The sequence below is a fragment of the Triticum aestivum genome, chromosome 5D (assembly GCF_018294505.1).
Source record: "Triticum aestivum cultivar Chinese Spring chromosome 5D, IWGSC CS RefSeq v2.1, whole genome shotgun sequence".
Lineage (NCBI taxonomy): Eukaryota > Viridiplantae > Streptophyta > Magnoliopsida > Poales > Poaceae > Triticum > Triticum aestivum.
Window position 1 is genome coordinate 400,776,178 of NC_057808.1, and position 10,076 is coordinate 400,786,253.

The window sequence follows — 10,076 nt, forward strand, 5'->3', positions numbered from 1 at the left end:
CAGCCTGGGAGAGTGAATGCTTCAATGCTCATCACATACGTGTATGTAGAGTCTGGACTACTTCGTAATCTGTTTTCAACATTAGTACTACTAGATAAGTAGTAATTCTGAACATCTTTGTAGCTTGCAAAAACCAGATTGCAAGTAATTCTGAACATCTTTGTAGCTTGCAAGAACATACTTGAAATCAGTTGACACATGACCCCCGCGGCAGAAGGCACTAATTAATGCTAATGATTTAGTAACTACAAATTTATGTGTTTTTCTTTGCCTTGTCCCGCCCAGCAATGTATTCTATTTGTCTGCGAAGACAGAACTTGGTGCCAAACATTGTGGAGCGAAGTAAACCCAGCACCCTGCCTGATGTGGTACTATATATAGCGAATAACCTAACAAGAAATATGCTAACACATAAAGTAATTTAGTTCACATATGCATTTATGTGTTTCTTTTGGACTTTATGTTTTTCTATGCACTTGTCATATCTATATATTTAGTTTGAATAGCCAGTGAGGAATTAAGCATTAAGCATATATTTTAGGCATGAGCCCCTTTAAATTGCTAGATGAGAAGGAATCTTAACTTAATGGGCCTTGTGAATTGTAATATACTATTTAGTTTAACTGATGTAATTTGCGTACTAACAAGTTTTCACTTTCCCGGCGTGGGTGCAGGGGTGATCGACACTGACTAGCATGGCCCGGTGGGCGTTGTGCTCTTCAACCACTTGGAGGCGGACTTCGCCCTGAAGCCCGGTGGCCACGTCGCACAGATGATCGTCCAGGTGATTTTGACACCGGAGGTCTCCGAGGTGGAGGTCCTCGACGCCATCGTCTGGGGGAGAGAGGATTCGGGTACATTGGCGTCTGAACTCCGAGCCTTGGTAGATACATCTAGAGAAGTGAACTGTTTAGGTTGGTGGTGGACCACTAGGAGAGGTACCCACCTTTTTGTAAGTGCATCTAGTGCCCCTTAGTGATTTTGGTGTATTGAAGACGTATAGGTTAAGAGACTAATGGTTTATGAGTGTACGCGGGTCTATAAGTCTATGAGGAGTTTGATATTTACAGAGAAAGTCGACCCCTAAAAATGAATGTCTTCAACTGAAGACATTGGCTTTCTGAAGACTTTGAAAGTGAAGAAATTGGTGTGACCGTGAAGACTTGATATTCATGCGAGGAACATGAAGCATGAAGACTTTTGTTTTCGTAGTTTCATTTTCTCTTTCTTGAGTCATAGGAAACACCATACAGTTAAAGGGGGTCGAGGAAAGGAAAAGTTTCCGAGTGATGCTCACCTCAGAATCCTACACCTACCAATCCCTTCGAGTGAAGCCATTCGAAATGTCGGGTGGTTGGTGCGACATATGCCAAGGGATGGCTTATCATTGTGGGAGCCAATAAAACGTCGCCGGTGCCTGGAAACGGGATGAGGCGAAGACATGCACGCCGGCGAATCTTACCCAGGTTCGGGGCTCTCCGAGGAGATAACACCCCTAGTCCTGCTCTACGGGGTCTCCGCATGATCACTAGATCGATAAAGAGTAGCTACAATCGCTCCTAGAGCTGTTGGGATCAAGGGAGAAGAAGAACAAGGCTAGCTCTTGCCTCTCTCTATCTATGGTGTGTGTGCGTGTGCTATGCTTGGAAGCCAAACATGCAGAGGTGCGAACCCTTTGCATGGGTGCTCCGGGGGGTTTATATAGGCCTACCCTCCGGGGGTACAATAGTAATCCGACTGGGATCTGGTCCCAGCCATCAGTGTCTACGCTCGCCGGCTTATCCGTCGGCTGCTGGGTCCCGCTGGCTGCCGGCTACCTGGTCGACAAGCCGGCCCCACCGCCTAGGGTTTTGTTGGCGGCTGCTTACTATAGCCGCGCCTCTGATGATGAGGGCTTTGTCGGGGAGAGCATGGCTACAGTGGGCCGCCTCGGGGGCTATCACTGTAGCCTCACCCCGTCTTGTCTCCTTAATGGGGCTCCTGCTTCGAGGACGGGAGTGGCCGGCTTCTGGAGGCCGGCTATACTCTTGGCCGACTAGGAAGAGCCGGGCCGCCTTCATGCCTCTCTCTGACTGAAGGGGCCCGCAGTCCTTGGGCCGTACAGGAGTGGGTCGTGGATGACGTCGTAGCTGGCGTGGCTACAGTGCCCGGCCGCACGGGGGACATCCCCCCCATACGGCCTCCTGTAGCCATGTCCGCCTCGGGCTTAGGGGGTCGTGGACCGCACTGTGGCCATGCCCCGTCAAGTCGTCGTTATGTAGGAGTGGTTGTGATCTTGGCCGGTTTCTAGGAGTCGGCATCCTTCTTGGCCGGCTTCTTGGAGTCGGTAAGGCTGGGTCGCCTTCCGGGAGTCGGCTTTAGTGCTAGCCGGCCGGGGAAGGCGGCCCAAACGCCTGGAGTGCTTGAAGGCCCAAAGGCCTGATAAATTTTCTGAAGAACCAGGGGTAGTCGGTTAGGCTACCCGTGGTCGTTTACCCCGACAGTAGTCCCCGAAGCTGATTGGGCTTCGAGGTGGAGTGGGGTTTGAGAAGCTCGGTCAGCTTCCTATCGTGACAAGCCGGCAGCTGGGAGCCGGCCTTGGTGCAGGTGCGCCACCTTTAGTCGAATTCTTCTGGAGTCGGGGGGCAGGAACCCGCAGGCTCGTGCACCGGGCCGCGGGCCGGCCTCGGGCCGTGGCGTGCCACGTGGCCGGAAAGCCTGCCAGCCCACGCGCGTGACGGGACGTCGCTGCAGGGAGGGGGCCCGCCACGTCCGCGCCCCGGCCCAGGCGCGGATCCTTTGTATCCCGAAACTGCCCGCATGTTCCGTGCGGCAGTTTCGGCTCGCACTTATGCGTAATAAACGCGGGACGTGGGGGGAGTGGGCGCAGTTAATCCCACGTCCCCCCCCCCACGTCCGGCCTCTTCGGCCGCGTGAGGCTATAAGTAGGGGGAGGTGGAAGGCGGCAGACCCTCGCACGCTCCTCCTATTCCCTTCGTCTTCTCGCCTTTCTCGTTCTTGCGACAGCACCTCGCCGCCGCGCTCTTCCTTCGCACGCTCCTCCGCCGCCGTGCCAGCTTCCGCTATGCCTCCCCACGTAGAGCAGCTCGGCGGGGATTGGGATGGCTCCATCGTTCACAACGACCACATCGACTTCCTCCGCGACACCCGGCGTCTGCCCAGCGCGGACAAAGTGGAGGTCCGCCTCGCGCCGGAGAAGGAGGTCAGGCCGGCGCCACGGGAGGGCGAGCGGGTGGTCTTCCGCTCGCACTTCCTCCGCGGCTTCGGCCTGCCAGTGAGCGCCTTCTTCCGCTCCTGGTTGGACTTCTATCAACTCCAGCCGCACCACCTCACCCCCAACGCGGTGGTGCTGCTGTCGGCCTTCATCACCCTGTGCGAAGGCTATCTTCGCGTCCTCCCCACCCTCGAGCTCTGGGGGGAGTTCTTCCAGTCGAAGCTGGGCACGCGCGTGAGGGGCGTGCCGGCTCAGACCGGCGCCTTCATCGCGTCGCGGAGATCAGGCGCCGACAACCCCTTCCCCGTCATCACGCTGATCCAGTCGGTGAAGAAGTGGCAGAAGTCATACTTCTACGTGCGGAGCATCGCTCCCCGAGGTGACTACCTCAACTTGCCGGCTTACGTAGCCGGCCCGCCGGCGGGGAGGCTGCCCCAGTGGTCCTTCCGGGCGGTGACGCTGTCGCAGGGAGGAAACGCCGCCATCGCCCGCCTGCGGGTGATGGTCCAGTCGGAGGGCCTGACGGGGCCCGACCTCCTGGCCGCGTTCGTCACACGCCGGGTCCTTCCGCTCCAGAGCCGGCCTCATCTGATCTGTCAGATGAGCGGCCAGCTCGATCCGAGCCGGATGTGTACCAAGGAGATGCCGCGGCCTGACGCCGCCGACATGGTGAACTACCTCGCTAATTGCCAGCTTTCCGATGACTGGCAATTTGGCAAGGAGCCATACAGTCGTGCCAATCCTCCGCCTACGGTACGCTCCCTTTCTCTTTTTCTCTTTCTCTCTCTCAGCTTTGTCGCCGAGTTCCTTTGGGCCGACTCTAACTCAGTCGGCTCGCTCTTTTTGACAGAGTCCTCTGCTTCGGCCGGCCGGCGGGGCGGACGCGGAGCGCCGCTTCGTCCCCGACCAGACCGAGCACGACCAGGAGGACCCCGACCTGGGGGCAGTCCATATGGAGGACGCCGCCGAGCCGGCTGGCGGTGAAGCAGGCGGCTCCGGGTTTACCGCTACCTTCGAGGACTGGCCAGACGAGGACGAAGCCGAAGCCGTCCCGCCCCGCCAGCCGGCCCCCGGACGCGGCGCGGGCTCTTCCGGCGCGCAGCCTGCTCGGGGTAGAGGCCAGAAACGTCGCGCCACCCAGGGCATGTTCAGCAGCCGGACGAAGAAGCCTAGGGGTGGGGCGGCGGCCACCAGGCGGGAAGAGGCGGCCACGAAGGCGGCTCGCTTCCGCAAGGTGGTGAAGCAGCCGCAGACGGTATCGGCGTAAGTTCTCTCTTTCTTCGTACTGTCCTTCTCTCTTTCCTTTGATGGTTCTTGAGTCTTCGTCTTCTTTTTCAATGGTCAGGGCTCCGCTATCACTTGAGCGGGCGGACGCCGGCTCCGTCATCGAGTCGCCAGGGGGCTCTGGGAGCACCACCCGCCGCGTAGATCCCCGCGCCGCCCTCCTGGAGGCGACAGAAAGAAACGCGCGGGAGGCGCGGGAGGAGCAGGAAGCGCGGGAGGCGGAGGCACGGAGGGCAGCCGCCGCCCAGGCGGCTCGGGAGGAGGAAGCGGCGAAGGCGCTCGCCAAGGCCCAGGCAGAGGCCGAGGCCGAAGCGGCGGCAGGGGAGGCCTTGATGGTCACCCCCCTGCGCACCATGGCGCCCGGGGACGTGGATCCCTCGCCGGGGGGAGCCAGCGGTTCCCAGCCGAGGCTGGGAGGGAGCGGTGCCGACGTCGTCATCTTGGAGGAGGCGCCGGGACCGACTCCTCCGACTAGGACGACCCAAGGCCGCCAGCCTGAGCCTGCGCCCGCACAGTCGGCGGGGGGCGAGCCGGCCGCGGGGGCTGAGGTGGCGGTCCGGGTTCCGCCCAGCCGGCGTGCGGGGAAGGCCGCGGCTGAACCGCAGAAGGCTGCGTCAGAGCCACAGCCGGCCGTGGGCTCCAGCTCGTCGGCCCGAGACGCGGAGGCGGCCAGCGCTACCTCGGGGTGGACGCCGGGTGGAGGGTCGGCCGTGGTGAACGTCGCCGCGCAGGACGTCCGGACCCGGCTGCAGAGCCAAGCCGCGGCGCTGAGGCAGTTCACCGACGAATTCCTCGCCACGCGGGCAGCCATCCGGGTTAGTATTCTCATCTTGCTCTTTTTTGAACTTGATTTCTCTCGTGGGGGCGCGTCAGCGCACCCACTGGGTGTAGTCCCCAAGTTCTGAGTCGGCTGCTGGCGGCTTGGAACTTCTTGGAGATTTTTGTTTTTGCTGCTTTTGTTCTCACGTCGGTCTTCTGTCCGTCTTGCAGGACTACCACAATCTCCGAGCGGCCACCTTCAACTCCCAGGCTCGGGAGTTGACTCAGAAAACCGCCGATCTCACAGAAAGCCGAGGTACGTGACTTGACCTTTTTCTCATGTGGGGGCGCGTCAGCGCACCCACTGGGTGTAGTCCTCGAGATTCGGGCCGACTGCTGAGCAGTCGGCTCGGATCTTCCTTGATCATTCCTTATTGTTCTTCTTTTTCTTCTATCTCTACAGCGGCCAACGCCAGTCTGAGGGCGCAGCTGGGGGAGTCCCAGACTGCTCTTCGTGCCAAGGACACGGAGCTCGCCGCCTTGGTGCAGGAGCGCGACCGCCTGGTCAAGAAGCTGGCCGACCAGGAGGAAGGCCACAAGGCTGCGCTGAAAGCTGCGCAGGACCGCGAGGCCGCCCTTCAGGCCGAGTTCGAGACGGAGGCGGCCGGCTGGGCGGAGGTCAAGCAGACTCTGGTCTCTGGCTATGGCCAGATTGAGGACCTGGTTGATGGTAGGTCATCTACCCCTTCGTCCTTTCTTGCCATCTGCCATTTGACTTGTTTTTTCTGATTTTGGTGTTTTTCTTTCCTTTCCTTCTTCGCGCAGAGTACTTCCCCGGCTATTCCACTGCCGCCAACCAGGCCGTCGAAGCCCGTCGCCAGGCGAAGAGGCAAGCCGGCTTCGAGATCTCGCCAACCGCCGGCCGCTCGCTGGAGGAGCAGCTCCTAGCGATCCAGGCTCGTATCCAGCCGGTTCACAGGCTGCTCCGCCGGCTTCAGCGTGCCGGGTCGGCGGTCTTGGCCGCCCTCTGGCCCGGCCAAGTAGTCTCGCGCACTCCCAGTCGGACCGCCGACTGGCTGGAGGTGGCCGTCGGCCGCTTCGAGGCTTGGAAGGCGTCAGCGGCTCGCTCCGGCGCCAGGCGGGCGCTGGAGTTCGTCAAGGCCTGGTATCCCGGCTTGAACCTGGACCAGCTGTCGACCTGGCGGCAGCAAGCCGACACCGAGCTGGAGCCGGCGCGGCCGGCCATCATTCGGCGAGCTTCGGCGATCGCCGACTACACCGACACCAACGTCTTCGCCCCCGAGGTGGACGACAATGGAGTCGCCCAGCCGGAAGATTGGTTCGGGCTGGACCCGGCGCATGGCGAGGACTCGGCGGAGGAGATCGACTCCAGCGACGAGGGCGAGGAGGAGGGAGGAGGAGGGTGAAGACGCCGAGCCGGCTGGTGGAGAAGCCGGCCAGCCTGACCGCGCCTCCAGCACTACGTCGCGTGCGAGTGCGTCTCCTGCCGCGGGAGGTGGTCAAGCCGGGACCAACTAGGCGGCCACTCCTTTAGCCGGCGGGCTGCCTTCACCGACCAGCTCGGCCTCCAAGTCGCGCCTTAGTCTTCTTTCTTTTATTTTCCTGTCTTGTTACTTTTGAACAATGTTTGGTTAAGTCTGCACAATTCCACCCACTGGGTGTATTGAAACTCAAGTCTGTTGCCAGCCTTTAGGCGGCTTTATGTATATAAGCTATGCAATCGGTTTTTCCTTATACTTTCGCTTTTTGTCCTTCTGCTTTTTTCCTTTGCCGCCCTCCCTTGGTTGCCGCCTCCCTAGTCAAACAGTTGCTCTGCAATCTGTAGCTGGGGGTGCCTGGCCGATTGGGGAGGGGGAAGTACTTTTAGCTCTGCTGGACTTAAGCTAAGTTTTTTAGGAAGCCGGCCAGCCGGCTGCTGTGACAGCCGGCAGGCATATATGGAAGCCGTCTTTTTGCTATATAGGTTAGTTGTTCCTTAGCCGTTTTTCATGTGGGCGTCCTTTCTGTCTTCTCTCTTGCTAGTTGGACAGTCAGTTCTTTGAGCTGTGACTTTCAACAAGAGAGGACTTGGGAGCCGGCGCACTACTTTGCTGACTTCGGGAAGAACTTAGAATATAGCTCAAAGCGGCCTGTCCCCGGGCCGACTAGTCGGACCCGGTGCCGGACAAGAATTCAAAAATGTAATAATACATTCATGGATATGACACTCGTCATTCATAGATAAATAAAAGGCAGTCCCCGAGTACTGTTCGGGGGGCCTGTTGGTTTGTAACTTAATACAAAAGGGGTAGCGTGATACATACTGCTTTTCAGCTGTAAAATCGTCTTAGGAGATTTGCGTTCCATGGTCGCTCCGACTCCTTGCCGGAGTCGTCTCTCTTGCGTGCTCTTGGCTTTTGCGCGTCGATCAAGTAGTAGGAGTCGTTGCCGAGTGCCTTGCTGACGACGAAGGGGCCTTCCCAAGGGGCCGAGAGCTTGTGCTGGCCGGCTGTTCGCTGGATCAGCCGGAGCACAAGGTCGCCCTCTTGGAAGGATCTTGGCTTGACCTTGCGGTTGTAGTAGCGGCGCAGGCCTTGCTGGTAGATGGCGGACCGGCTGAGGGCCAACAGCCGGCCTTCTTCCAGTAGGTCGACGCCGTCTTCTCTTGCTTCTTTGGCTTCCTCCTCCGTGTACATGGTGATCCGAGGCGAGTCGAACTCGATGTCTGTTGGGATGACAGCCTCGGCACCGTACACAAGGAAGAATGGAGTGAAGCCGGTTGACTTGTTGGGTGTAGTTCGCAGACTCCAGAGGACAGCCGGCAGCTCTTCGAGCCAGCAGCCGGCCGATCGCTCCAGTGGTACAACCAATCGGGGCTTGATGCCGGAGAGGATAAGTCCATTTGCTCGCTCGACCTGGCCGTTTGACTGCGGGTGGGCAACGGACGCTAAGTCCAGTCGGATGCCCTGTGTCGCGCAGAAACGTGCCAGTGCGCCTTTGGCGAAGTTCGTGCCGTTGTCGGTGATGATGCTGTGCGGCACGCCGTACCGAGTAGTGATGTCGGTGATGAATGTCACGGCAGTCGGCCCGTTCAGCTTCTTAATTGGCTTGGCTTCAATCCACTTTGTGAACTTGTCCACAGCAACGAGTAGATGTGTCAAGCCGCCGCGGGCTGTCTTGAAAGGGCCCACCATGTCCAGTCCCCAGACGGCAAAAGGCCAGGTGAGGGGAATGGTCTTGAGGGCAGAAGCCGGCAGGTGTTGTTTGGAGCTGAAGACTTGACATCCTCTGCAGGTCTTGACTATTTCTTTAGCATCCTCCAAGGCAGTCGGCCAGAAGAACCCATGGCGGAAAGCCTTGGCCACGAGGGATCTTGAGGCGGCGTGATGGCCGCATTCGCCTTGGTGGATGTCTTTGAGGATTGCTACTCCTTTCTCTGGCTCGACGCAACGCTGGAAGACTCCAGTGACGCTGCACTTCACAAGCTCCCTGTTGATTATTGTGTATGCTGCGGCTCGTCGTTGGACTAGTCTTGCTACGATCTCGTCAGCCGGCAGCTCTCTGCTGACTAGGAACTTGAGGATGGGCAGGGCCCATGAGGGAGCTGTGACTTCTTCTGCCGTTAATGTGGCCACCATGACTCGGGTGGGTGGGCTGGGTGTTGCGTTGGAGTCGGCCATCACTTCTTGTGTCGTTGTAGTCCCCGGGCTGACTGCTGCAGTCCCCAGGCCGGGTTCTGAAGTCCCTGGGCCGGGTGCGACTACGTCAGTCCCCGGAGCAGTCGTCGAAGTCCCCGTGCCGCCTGCGGGATTTCTTGAGCTGGATCCGGCTGTTTCTGGCGCAGGCGGTACGAAGATGGAATCCGACTCTGGAGACGGCTTGATGGATGGCTTGAGGAGGCGCTGGAGGGAGACGCCAGTCGGTATGGCTTGTCGGGTGGAGCCGATCCGTGCTAGGGCATCTGCTTGGTCGTTGTCGGCCCTTGGCACGTGAAGGAACTCGCACCCTTCAAAGTATCCGCTCATCTGCTGGACGAGGAAACGGTAGCTTGCCATGCTTGCATCCTTGGCGTCCCAGTCGCCAGATGATTGCTGGACCACCAAGTCTGAGTCGCCGTAGCATAGGATCCGGCGTATGCCGAGCTCTTTGGCTAGCCGGAGCCCATGTACGAGCGCCTCGTACTCGGCCACGTTGTTGGAGGCGGCGAAGTGGATCTGCAGCGTGTACTTGAGCTTGTCGCCTTTGGGAGAGGTGAGGACGACGCCGGCTCCCAAGCCGGTGCACATCTTGGACCCGTCAAAGTGCATCCGCCAATGGGTAGAGTCGGGAGCCGGCGGTAAGTACTGGGTCTCGGCCCAGTCGACGAGGAAGTCGGCCAATGCTTGCGACTTGATGGCGGTGCGGGGTTGATAGAAGATCGTGTAGGGCGCCAAGGCAATGGCCCATTTGGCCACCCGGCCGGATGCATCCCGGCTGCCTATGATCTCGGCGAGCGGGGCAGTGCACACGACCGTGATGGGGTGCTCTTGGAAGTAGGGCTTCAATTTCTTGGCAGCGAAGTACACCCCATAGCACATCTTCTGGTAGTGCGGGTAGTTTTGCTTCGAGCTAGATAGTACTTCGCTGAGATAGTAGACCGGCCTCTGGACCAGCTGGGCTCGGCCTTCCTCCGGGCGCTGGACCACAACAACAGTGCTGACGACTCGGCTTGTCGCGGCGATGTAGAGGAGCATGGGCTCCTTCTCAGTCGGCGCAGCCAGGACAGGCGGAGTGGTCAACATTTTCTTCAACTCATGGAAGGCTTGGTCGGCTTGATCAT